The sequence below is a fragment of the Schistocerca nitens genome, chromosome 4 (assembly GCF_023898315.1).
Source record: "Schistocerca nitens isolate TAMUIC-IGC-003100 chromosome 4, iqSchNite1.1, whole genome shotgun sequence".
Lineage (NCBI taxonomy): Eukaryota > Metazoa > Arthropoda > Insecta > Orthoptera > Acrididae > Schistocerca > Schistocerca nitens.
Genome location: NC_064617.1, coordinates 134711598 through 134723963, shown reverse-complemented (window position 1 = coordinate 134723963; position 12366 = coordinate 134711598). Strand labels below are relative to the sequence as shown.

Sequence of the window (12366 nt, the reverse complement as noted above, 5' to 3'; positions counted from 1 at the left end):
ATCCCCGAGAATGTCCCCTGTATCTCAGTGAGGCGGGCTGTCCATGAGGTCTGGGTGAAGGAAAAAGTGCCTTACCCTGTCGCTTGCATGTTGTTGGCTAGTCAAAAGCCCTGTGTTGTACCATCTGGCACTTGCAGTACCATTCTTGGTATACCTCACTCCACAAAGGTCACGCTCATACAGACTTGCGACCTCGAATTCAGCACCATGGTTGTAAAATCAGCCAGTGTCATGGTAGCATCTATGTCTCCTTCTCCAGCTGTGCAACTAGCCACCAAATCTTTGCCTCTGTCAGCAAAACCACCTGCTACAAACTGGCAGGCCGGAAAGGACAAAAAGAATAACCAGCAGGGCGGAAAGGACAAAAAGAATATCTATGTCTCCTTCTCCAGCTGTGCAACTAGCCACCAAATCTTTGCCTCTGTCAGCAAAACCACCTGCTACAAACCGGCAGGCCGGAAAGGACAAAAAGAATACTCCCGCAAAGACTTTGTATGTCCCTCCAGCCAACAAACATCTGAGTCTTCATCTGCCAACCGCAGACCCTCCAAGAAATCAAACAAAGGCAAACATCTAACTCAGGGATCCTCTCAAACGGTGTCACCGCGTGATATACAACTGACCTCCATTTCGGTGGTGCACTGTCAACTGTTTTTCTGCCCTGGAATCTGCAGGCCAACCCAGTGAAAATGCCAAAACCTCTGTAGATCTCATGGAACAGGGTTTTCCAGCCTCTGTGTTCTGTAGCAGTGAGTCTTCAGAGGTTGGCACTCAGCAGCCACTAAGGTGGCAACCCTTCATTTTTTTCAATCCTCCCCATTCCCTGTCATGACCCTGCTCCTCTAGAACGTGTGCGGTATTAGATACAACAAGGAGGAATTATGGCTACTCATGGAATTGCAGCATCCACTTGTTTTATGCCTCCAGGTAACAAAATTGTATTCTTACGACCGCTTTGACCTCTTGCATTCCTTGCCGGTCTGCTTTGACTTTTCCCCTGAGGGTGGCATTCCATCTTATGGGGGAATCATGCTGTTCATCTGGGATAACGTTCATATTCAAACCATCTCACTGAACATCCAGGTGCAAGCTGTTGCAGCCCGTATTTTCCTTCCTCGCTTCACCTTTTCTCTTTATACCATCTACATCCTGCCATCATTCGGTGTCACCAGGTCCAACTTCCTCCAGCTTATTGGTCAACTCTCTCACCCCTTTCTGCTGCTCAGTGACTCTAATGCACACCAACCGCTTTACTTTAATGCACACCAACCGCTTTGGGTCTCTTCTGGAACCTTTGCTGACCTTCTCAATAAGCTCAACCTTATCTGCCTTAACACTGGAGCACCTACGTTCCTTTCAAATACCTAATCCCATTTGTTCTTTTCAGACTCCACGTACACCTATTCCCATTTGGACCTCTAGTTCTGCACTGCCCAACTTCCCTGTTATCTCGAGTGGTCCATTCTCTCTGACATGTACTTGAGCAACTATTTCCCATGTGCCATTCGTTTGCTGACTGCTACCCCAAGGACGTGCAAACTCTATTGGCACCTTTCTAAAGCCGATGGGAGGCTTTTCTCCTCCTGATGACCTCCGATGAACATTGTTTCCCAAGTTGTGATGACCAGATAAGAATACCTTAAAAATGTTATCCTTACCACCAAAGAACGTTCCCTTCCTTGCACTTCATCTTAACCGGTCCCTTGTGAACAATATTTGTTTTAAACAACATTTGCATGTGCCGTGTTGTCGCATTCTTCGGTATGGCAAAAAAACTAGCAGGGTTTCATTTTCTAGTTCGTTAAGTTACACTTCCTCTTCCGTCTTGTGGGCCAACCTCCGACAGCTCTCTGGGATGGAGGTCCATTCCCCAATTTTCAGCATGACAGTAGCAGATGATGTCATTGTGGACCTCATTGTGCAGAGATTTCAAGCTCTGCCCACTATCACCCTTCCTTCCTCCATTGGAAATGACTGGAGGAGGCTCGGGTGATACCTTTCTCCTCTCATAATCATGAACACTTAAACTACAATGCCACCTTTACTATGAACGAGCTAGATCATGCTTTCTCTTGTTCCTGATCTGCCTTCCCAGGGCTAGATGATATTCACATTCAGATGTTGCAGCACCTATCTCTTGCGGGAAAGCACTTTCTCTTTCACACATATAATCCCATTTGGGCAGATCCCACGTTTCCCGGATACTGGCGTGAAGCCACTGTCATACTCATACCTAAGCCCGCCAAGGACAGACACCTTCCATCTACTACAGCCCAATTTCTGTCACTAGCTGTGACAGTGACTTCAGGCATGTCTCTATCATCTTTACTCATGGAGCATCGACAGTGACTTTCGTTTTTCCACTGACAAAACCATTTGTATGAATTTTTGGAGGCACAAGTGGTTTCTTCCACTGCTGTCTTTACATCTTAGGCCTGTTGCTCTTCTGTTCATTGAAAATCTGAAATTTCTGGGGCTCGTGCTTAATAGGAAACTTATGAATACTTAAGGAACGCTTGCCCGGGTTTGATTCCCGGCTGGGTTGGAGATTTTCTCTGCTCAGGGACTGGGTGTTTGTGTCGTCTTCATCTTCATCATTTCATCCTCATAGATGCACTAGTTGCCAAAATGGCGTTGCCTCAAAAGACTTGCACCAGGTGATCTGGTCTACCTGCCGGGAGATCCTCACCAAACGACATTTCATTTTCACTGCCTTGAGAATTTACAATTTATTGTTTTTACCTTGACCAGAACTATCTCAGCATTACTGCACACAAATAAGTGAGGCTTTTATTACTTAGTTCCACTTAGTACTTGATTAGTACAGACATATTTTAATGGACTTGGTTGTCATCAATTTTTTTCAGCCAAGCAATTATTTAAATTTATCTCATTACTGTCATATTTGGTATTTCCTCAGTTTTCACAAGTGAATATATTTTCTGAAAGTGATCTTGTTGCTGTATACATTGTTTCTAATGGTTCAGTTATGGTGGCAGATGATTTCACTGACTACAAAATCAGTAGTATATTATTTTGTAGCTGCATGGTATTTCTAATGGAATGCAAAACTCTTACCAGTAATGACACACTTAAAGACAAAAGTAAGTTTCACATGATGTATCACTGCAAAATAACACAGCTCAATGAAACTTGGACCATACATAGAAAGAACTGGTCCAGTACAGTACATAAGGTAACTGAAGGAAATATACAATGAGACAAATATAAATGAGAATTTTATTCAATGACAATAATAACACTGATTTACGGTAGTCCTCTGCATATTACAAAAGGTGGATCATGGTACTTAATAGAGTGTGTGATCACCATTGACAGCAATGCATGCTCTGGAATGAGCTCCCATGCTTGCCACAAGGTTAATAAGCAGTTCTTGTGGTCTCACATTCCATTCCCCCACCAGAGTGACTGACAGCTGCTGTATGGTCATTGGTGCATGTGGACGTGCTGCAATACATTTCCCCAATGCATCCCACATGTACTCAGTGGGACTTAACATTCGGGGAATAGGCAGGCCAATCCATTTGTTGATCTCATTCCAGGAGCTCCGCCACTTGCAGTGTTTGATGCGGTCACGCATTGTTATCCAAAGAAATGGAGTTGGGGTTGAACGCACCATGAAAGAATGTGCAAGGGAAAGGAGTAAAGTGTATAATGTCAATGGGTGAATGTAATGTGTTCCAAGATTTGGAAGTCAGTACACCCATGTAACATTACGTCTCCCGTTACCGTAACACCTGGAACACCAAAACAGTCATGTTCAACAGTAATGTATGTATCCTCTTATGGTGAGTGATGGGAACAAATAATGCACCCAAGAACATTGTCAAACATGAGAGAAGGGCAATGTTTGAATGGGAGAGAATGTCCAAAGACAAACTGTCTGCGCCAGCAACATCCAAAATCCAATTGTTGACATAGGTATAACTTAAGAACAGGGACTTGCATTCATTAACCATTCACATCCTTTGGGTCCTAACTTCCAACATCATATAGAAATTGTCTTTTAATATCTAACTGTTAGTACTCTGCAATTTGAATGTCTCAGCTCAGTGTTATCTCCACTACATTCCTGGATCTTTGCAAGACTTTCCACTTCTCTAATATCTCCATGTTGTATTCCTTATTGCTTCCCACCATTTATATTTTCACGAGGAAGAAACTATTTACTAGTTCGAAAATCATTAGATTTTAAAATGATAATTATCAGAGTATCAGTCTGCAATTGAGTCTGACTAAAAATTTTGCATCCAAGTGATGAGAATATTATCAGTGTATTGCAGCCAAATAACACACAGTGTGTATTTAGACTCCAAGAAAATAGTCTAAAAGTGAAACTTGAAAATGTTGGTACAAGAGATACTTATTCTGGTCCATATTGCTAATATTTTTATATTTTTTATCCCAAACTTTTGATGTACTCGATTAGTTATGGCAGTGATGACAATTGTATTGAGCAATACAAAACATAAACCTTAGTGTTAACAACTGATAGTTTATTGAACATTACATTTGCAAAGATACAATGTTGACAACAGTTTCATTTTGTTACTTAACAAATGATTTATGTAATCCTTGTCCTTTTCAAATATAAATTGAATATTTTATTTGTTTTAACCCGAGTAAAAAATTGCCATTTTTGTTGTAGATGAGCGAATTGCAACGGAAGTAGTAAAGAGCAGGGAGTTGCAGATTCTCCGACCTTCAGTGAGGATGCCTACATAATTCCACAAATAATAGTTACTTGCCATGGTGGTATTATTGTTAATGTTAGAAAATTTTCCAGTGAAAATTACTGTGTTGCTGTCATTTTAAACTGCTGTATAAGACAATAATAAATGGCAGTAAGAAATTGAACTATCAGTTTCTGTTCACTTCATATGTAATATATCATTAAAGTTGTTTCAGTTTGTTCAGTGGTCATGGGTGTGAGTTGTAATTGCATGAATGAATGTGTGTGTGTGTGTGTGTGTGTGTGTGTGTGTGTGTGTGTGTGTGTGTGTACTTTAGAAGAAGGCCTTTGCATTTAGCAATCTTACCAGTGTGCCTGTCTGCAACTCAATTTCTCCTCTTTTCATAATATTGTGATTTTACACGCCATATATAAATATGAGAATAGGGTTCTGCCTTGACTAAGCACAATTTTCTTAAACACAAACAAATGTTTTAGTGAAGATTCACCATCACTGGGTGTATTTTATTTTCTGCCTAAAAATAGCAAAAGCTTTGCATGATAATTTATACAGTTTTGAGATAATAGTATTTACATTCATAACATTATTAACAAAATATATGACTTAATATTACATACTTATGTTTGTGTAGCTGCACATTGTCTGCAGTTTGTCATCTGCAAAAAAATCAGTGTTCTTTAGTGGCATACTTAACATAGTTACCAAAATGTTAGATCTGAGAGGAAATTATCGTTTCATATGTGTGAGAGTTGTTCAGATGTGAGAATGTGTGTGGTTGTCTAAAGGTGATGGAGGACTTAGCCCACTAGCTTAGTATACATTTAAATGTCTTTTTATGATGTTCAGTGCCTCTTCTACATGGTGAGTTGCTACCTGTCCTAATGCATGTTGTTAGTGTATGATATTAAGGTATATACACTGCCCTACAAAAAACGTGAAGCACCCAGAAGGGATGTCAATGTCACTTCACATGCGTAACACACCAGTGCCAGGTTAAGTCAGCTCATGGCCTGTAGCAAAGGTGTGGTTTGCGTTAGGTCTCAAAAGTTTAGTATATAAGATAACACAGCGCTTCACAAAAAACTTTTTCTTGATTTAATTTGGGCAAATTTAGAGATAGCACTAGCCAAATCAATGTCCCTAAGCAAATCACAGTCTATGTTCATTACAGTGAAGTTGTTTGAACAATCTTGTCCCATGATGTTACAATTCTAATGACTTTCCCATTAAAAGTTTATAAAACTGCAATTCCAGGAGCTTTTTGCTGTCAATAATTTTGTTGTTAGTTTGTAAAGACAAGGAGGCTTATATTAATTCTCAATTTAGGAGTCAAACTGAAACCAAAAAAAGGCATTGGTGGACTCTTAGAACAAATTGTGAGCAGTCTATGAGGTAAACATTTGCTACCACAGTGTTGTAATACTAAAATGTAGATTTCAAAAATACATACATCATTTTGATGTAATTGTTAAGGTTTAGCCAGAATATTGTAAAGTTGTGCACAGGCATCAAAATTTTCTCTGAATTCAATCATTGACTAGACACAGCTAGTTTGTTGTGCTCCCTAGAGTACTAAACAATATAGTTATTTGTAGTCCTCAAAAAGATGTAAATAATAGTCTGTGACAGCAAATATTTGTCTTGTATGGTGCACACCATTTTCCATTTGGTAGTTTGGTGATCCACCTCACATTTAAATCGTGCATCGCAAAACGTCGTGACCTTGATGTTTTAGACATGTCCAAAGCTGTTTCATTTAAAAAGTGACCAGTGCTGTAGGATCATAAACTGCAGGTTGTGAGTTCACTTCCAGTGAAATGCTAATTTTTTTAATAATGTTAATCACAAAGGCTGGTCTTAATTTTTATCTGTATAATCTGGATTTAAATAAAATTATTTTTTATTTCGTTTTGAATCCTTGTCCATGTCAGTTTAGTCATCATATGGAGTTTTTTTATTTTACTTTAACTTTTTCTTGTTTTTATTCTTTTTTAGTGTGAAATCTTTGCTTCTATCATTATAATTACAGTATTTTTATTAATCTGCCATGAAAGTACCAGTCTATCAATTAAACATAGCAGATGAAACATTCTGTTTACAGAATGTGAAAATCATCTGCTATGATCGAAGTGTCACCAGGGGATCTCCTAAGCTTTTTGAAAGCACCATTACAATGAAGATGCTCACATTCATATGTGGTACTTATTTGTAGTAATGAATATAAAATTAATTTGAGCATGTCTATGCTTCAATTATGCAAATACCAACAGCAGTGAGAAGGGACACAACATCTTTCGAACAGAACTAGGGTGGATAGGCTCACTGAAAGCTGTATAGATTAGATTTGCCATGCATTGGTCTCAAAACAAAAGACGGCCGGGGTGGTCGAGCGGTTCTAGGCACTACAGTCTCGAACCACGAGGCCGCTACGGTCGCAGGTTCAAATCGTGCCTTGGGCATGGATGTGTGTGATGTCCTTAGGTTAGTTAGGTTTAAGGAGTTCTAAGTTCTAGTGGACTGATGACCTCAGATGTTAAGTCCCATAGTGCTCAGAGCCATTTGAACCAACAAAACAAAACGTACTTTTCTTGGATGGTTATCATCATTCAAACATTTAAAACATGCTGTTTTTTCCCCACTTTGAGAAAATAAATGTTATCTTACTGCAATCACAATGTTTTTGGCAAATTCACATAATTAATTTTTTGCAAAATAATAAGTTAATACAATGATTGAAATGAGGCATTCAGGCACCAGAAATTAAATTTAAGAAAAGAATTATATTTAAAAGTAAATTAAATGTATAAAAATAGAGGCAATAATTATTTTGATTCAGATTATTAAAAAAATTACTGTTCTGAACATACAACCTTCAACTAACAAGGCTAGAACTTAGCTATTATGTTACTGAGCTATTGGGTAAACTCATGTTATGGTTAATGTTTTAGTGCCTTGTTGTTGTTGTTGTTGTTGTTGTTATTGTTGTTGTGGTCTTCAGTCCTGAGACTGGTTTGATGCAGCTCTCCATGCTACTCTATCCTGTGCAAGCTTCATCATCTCCCAGTACCTACTGCAGCCTACATCCTTCTGAATCTGCTTACTGTATTCATCTCTTGGTCTCCCTCTCTGATTTTTACCCTCCATGCTGCCCTCCAGTACTGAATTGTTTAGTGCCTTATGATAAATTATTTTTATCACAATTTTCACAAATCAGGGTCCACCGGGGTGGATGGCTACATGGTGTGAAACCTGGTGCCCAATACGACATCACTGTATTGGTGGTTTCAAAAAGTTAATCCCACACCTGGTGTCTCCATTGCAAATAAATCTTCACTGTCTTCAGAAGTAAATGAATTTTATCATCAGATCAAAACACCAGTAATTGATACATCCACTATTATATACATTGCACATAGAACCTACTTGGTTTTTTTAACTTAGTAGTGTATATAAACAAAACAAATAAGCTTACCTTTTTCTTCCGTGCTTCTCATTTTCCTGTCAGCAAATTTCACAATCACTAGATAAAATTATATTTCACTTTCTTAATATCTTCTACAGTTGTACATTGTACAGTAGGTTGGATCCTGTTCAAATCTAACTTGACAGTTTTTTTTTTTTTTTTTTACACCCAACTGCGCCTGCCCCTCCTTTCCCCCTAATGTGCACTGCCCATAGAATTTGCTTGCCAGCATGTGCTGTGAGGCTAATCTGGCACTGATATACACCACAGGTATGCAGTTCTCCATGACAAGCAGAACGGCCGCCACGGTGCATTAGTGGTGTTCATGTTTAGTTTAGTTGCCAAGACTGGAGTGTGGTAAGGAGCATGAACATTGTCAGATATTGGTGATCAATGTGAACAACATGGGGATGCTCTGTACTCGCGTGAGACAGAATTTGAAAGGGCCTCATTGTGGGTCTCCATTGTGCAGTACCCAATTTTGTGGGGCATTCAGATGTGACAGTGGCCGAATGTTGGACTGCATGGGAATGTGAGGGCAGCCATACATGTTGTCAAGGTTTTAGTCAACCATATATTGTGAACCAGGCACATCATAACCACTTCACATCTGCACCTGCCATCTGAGAACAGCTAGTGGACTTACTGCAACATGCTGTTTCATCGCGTACTGTTGCTCAGAGACTAGCTGCAGCCAAACTAGGGAATTATCATCACTATCACCACAGAACAAATGCTGCACCCTGACCAGGAAGCATGGACTGCTGATGAATGGCATTACATGGCGTTCAGTGATGAATGGCATTTCTGCACTACCCTGGATGAGAATTTTTGGTGAGTATGGTGGTGACCTGGGCGTCATGGTGTGGGAAGCCATCATGTATGACTTTGGGTCATGGCTGGTAGTGACTGAGGGAACTTGTATGGCACAGTGATACATAATGGACATTGTGTATTCTTGTTACCTCTCATGTGATAGTATCATGGTTCCATTTATCAACAGGACAGTGCTTGTCCACATGTGTCTGTGAACTGTCTGTGTGATATCGAGATACTCCAGTGGCCAGCATAATCCCTATATCTGCCAACAATAGAACATGTGGCACCAGCTTAGACATCCATTCTACCCCTGTGCTAGTATCCAGGATGCCAAGGACCAGTTATAACACATGAGAGCCAGGAAATGCTTTGACACTATTTCCAACTGAATCAGTGCATGCGTCAAGGCCAGAGGCAGTGCATTGTCACACTGATATGTGGCCTCATATTGTCAAGTTCTCAGTAGATTTGACTGAGTTTTGTAATCACTGAAATAACATCACATATCCTCCCTGTTATGACATCGACGAACAAATTGTTGCCAATGTGAATGACTGGTGGCCAATGCTAAATAGAAACATACAGATCTCTTCTTTGCATATACAGCAGATTTGTCGGTGAAGTAAATAAGGAGCTGGCTGCATGGTCTGGGTCCACGACGACTAAAATAATTAGAAGTCATTGGAAAAAAATAATATACTGTACTGAAACTGGTGGTACAGGAGTCTTCATAGTCAGGAGGAATATAATTTCAAACAGAGAGCTATAGAGGCGTCACATAGGCCATACATTAACTAAGTGCCTTGTTAGAGGTTGCTTCCTATCAGCTGAAGGCTATACTACTCTCCTTCTTGATGTCCTGAGCAAGGGTGGCTGAGCGCATGCTACAGATTTGTTGCAAGCCACGGAGCAGCGCTAGTCTCGAATTGCAGGTCCAGCGATACTAGTATGGACCATGGTCGATAACTGCAACCCCTAAAAAGTGTAGTATCGAACGTTGATACCACATTCCTCCCCCACAAATCTGCGAACAGCCGTTGAATATGACTTACGACCACCGGGTGGAGGACCCCATGCTGATGTAGTTGAGGAGGTGGGGAGCCTGACTGCAGGAGAGGCATGCCCACCCGCACCCTACCATTTGGACTGAGGGGAGACAGGAAATGCCTGGAAACCTACTCCAGGATGCATGTCAACGTAAGGTGTCTGCGCTTCTACGACTATGAGAGTAACCGAAGGGCTGATCTCCATCGGGTCGGGGCACCCGACCAGCAACAAGGACTGGAAACTCGGAAGCGCTGACTGCTCTACAGTGGGGGACAGTGTCGTAACTGGAAGTTCACTGTGCAATTTCACAGTTGAATGCACCTGGTCCATATGGTCGTACGTTCGCCACGGCGATGCTCGCACTGCGGGTGGCGCGAGACATGGTGTCCGTGCTGGCGCGTCATCGCGCAGCAAAGGCGAAGCTACGGGCGCTGGCCCCCAGGGTCAAGGAGAGCAAGAAAGAGGTCCCCACGGGAGCAGCCCCATCAGCGCCGGCACTGGACACAGGGCAAGCGCCAGAGACCCCACGATGAAAGAGGCGCATTTGATTCCGATGCCTGCGTACCTCAACAGACGGACCTGAGATAATAAACATAGCGCGGCCAAGATGGTGAAGAATGCTTCCTTTCAACCACAGGCGATTGCCATGGAAATGACGAAAATAGACAGTATCATCTGGCCAGAATTTGTGGGTCTGCCATGGCAAAGAAACGTGGTGCGGAGGATGCTATAAATTCATCAGAGTTCTGTGAGGATGACCATGCAACAATTCAGCTGGTGAAGCACCATCGACGGGCTGCGATTGGTACGAAGAGAAAAAGAACAAAAGAGTGTCCTCACAAAAATGAGAGGCACGCAATTTAGACATTTGCGACTTAAAAAGTCTGAACGAATATTTCAGCGGCTTCGTTCGATTGAGGAGAGAATGGTGCTGAAGTTAAATGCTGAATACCATTAGATTCACAAAAGGTTTCAAACTCTGCAGCCACAAATTTAGGTCCATTGTTGGTGACAATGATTTGTGGCAATCCTATGCAAAATATAGAAGACAAGGCTTTGATGGTAGCAGACGATGTCGTTGATTTCATGCGAACAACAAATGGAAAACCACTAAAAGAATCTACAAGAATTAATCATTGTGCATCCCAAAAAGGACCAGCGAAATCTAAATGTAAGCGATTCCATGGCAAAGTCACGTTAGGCCAAGAGAAAATTTTCTGTGGTGGTGCGGATTGGTTTTCTGCGCACACAGAACAAGAATAAATCTTGATTACATCAGCATCAATTCCAAACCAGGTTCAGTGACGGCAAGCTAACTGTTTTGTCCGTACAATACCCCAATGACCTTGGTGAAGAAGTCGTAGCACAGCTGACTGCAAAGAACATGGAACAACAACACGAGACTGATCATTTTTCCGTGCAGAGCAAAATGACAACACGTTGGACAAAAAGTCATTGTCTGTGCACAAAAAAACGACGTACCAACGGATCGTCAATCTGATTTTTAGACAAAGGCCATTGCATAGTGACATAATACAAAACAACACTTAATACTGGGTCGTTAGCTGCTGTTGTGGCTATACAAAGAAAGTCAACAGGAAAACTTTCCACATCGTCATCATTTTGCACATCTATGAACATATAAGCCTGTTTGGAAGAGTCAAACAGCATGTCTCCAGTTATTGGCAATCGGGATAATGCGTCGGCTTTACCATGCTGGGCAGTAGGCTGATACAAGATGTCGTCATGGTACTGCGACAGAAATAGTGACCAACTAATAAATTTTTGAGCCCTACGCGGAGGCACGAGCTTTAACAGGTGAAACAAAGACATCAAAGGCTTTTGGTCGGTGAGAACTGTAAACTTGCGACCATATAAGAAGTCATGGAATTTTCCAAGGACGGATTGTAATTCTTTAACTGTCGTGGGTGCTGGTAGCTCTGATATTGCTCTTAAATGATCCAGACTTGGATGGATGCCTTGAAGAGTTTATTACGTGTCCCAAGTGGGATAACTGTTCAGAAAAAAATTACGTTTGTGTCTAAGTCCATTCTCACGTAGCACTTCAAATAACTGTCTCAAATTATGCAAATGTTCATGCTGCATAGAACCAGAAACTATAATGTCATCTAGATAATTACACACCAAAGAAATCAACACACAGAGAGTCTGTAAGTACTGCTGAAATAGTGCTGGGGCAGATGCACATCCGGATGGAAGTCTCTCGGATTTGTAGAGACCTAAATGAATATTCACGACAAGAATCTTCTGGGATGCTTCATCCACAGTAATTTTAAGACATACATCTTGCAAATTTAACTT

General features: G+C 41.0%; 1 protein-coding gene across 2 annotated transcripts in view; it reads left to right on the top strand.

The window, feature by feature from the left end:
* LOC126251884 (mitoferrin-1) overlaps window positions 1–4878 on the top strand; it is a 38283-nt gene extending 33405 nt beyond the window's left edge. For both annotated transcript variants that reach the window (XM_049952583.1, XM_049952584.1), the window contains one exon: window positions 4670–4878. The gene's annotated coding sequence lies outside the window, so the exon portion shown is untranslated. The remainder of the gene's footprint in view (window positions 1–4669) is intronic.
* The last annotated feature ends 7488 nt before the right edge of the window (window positions 4879–12366 follow it).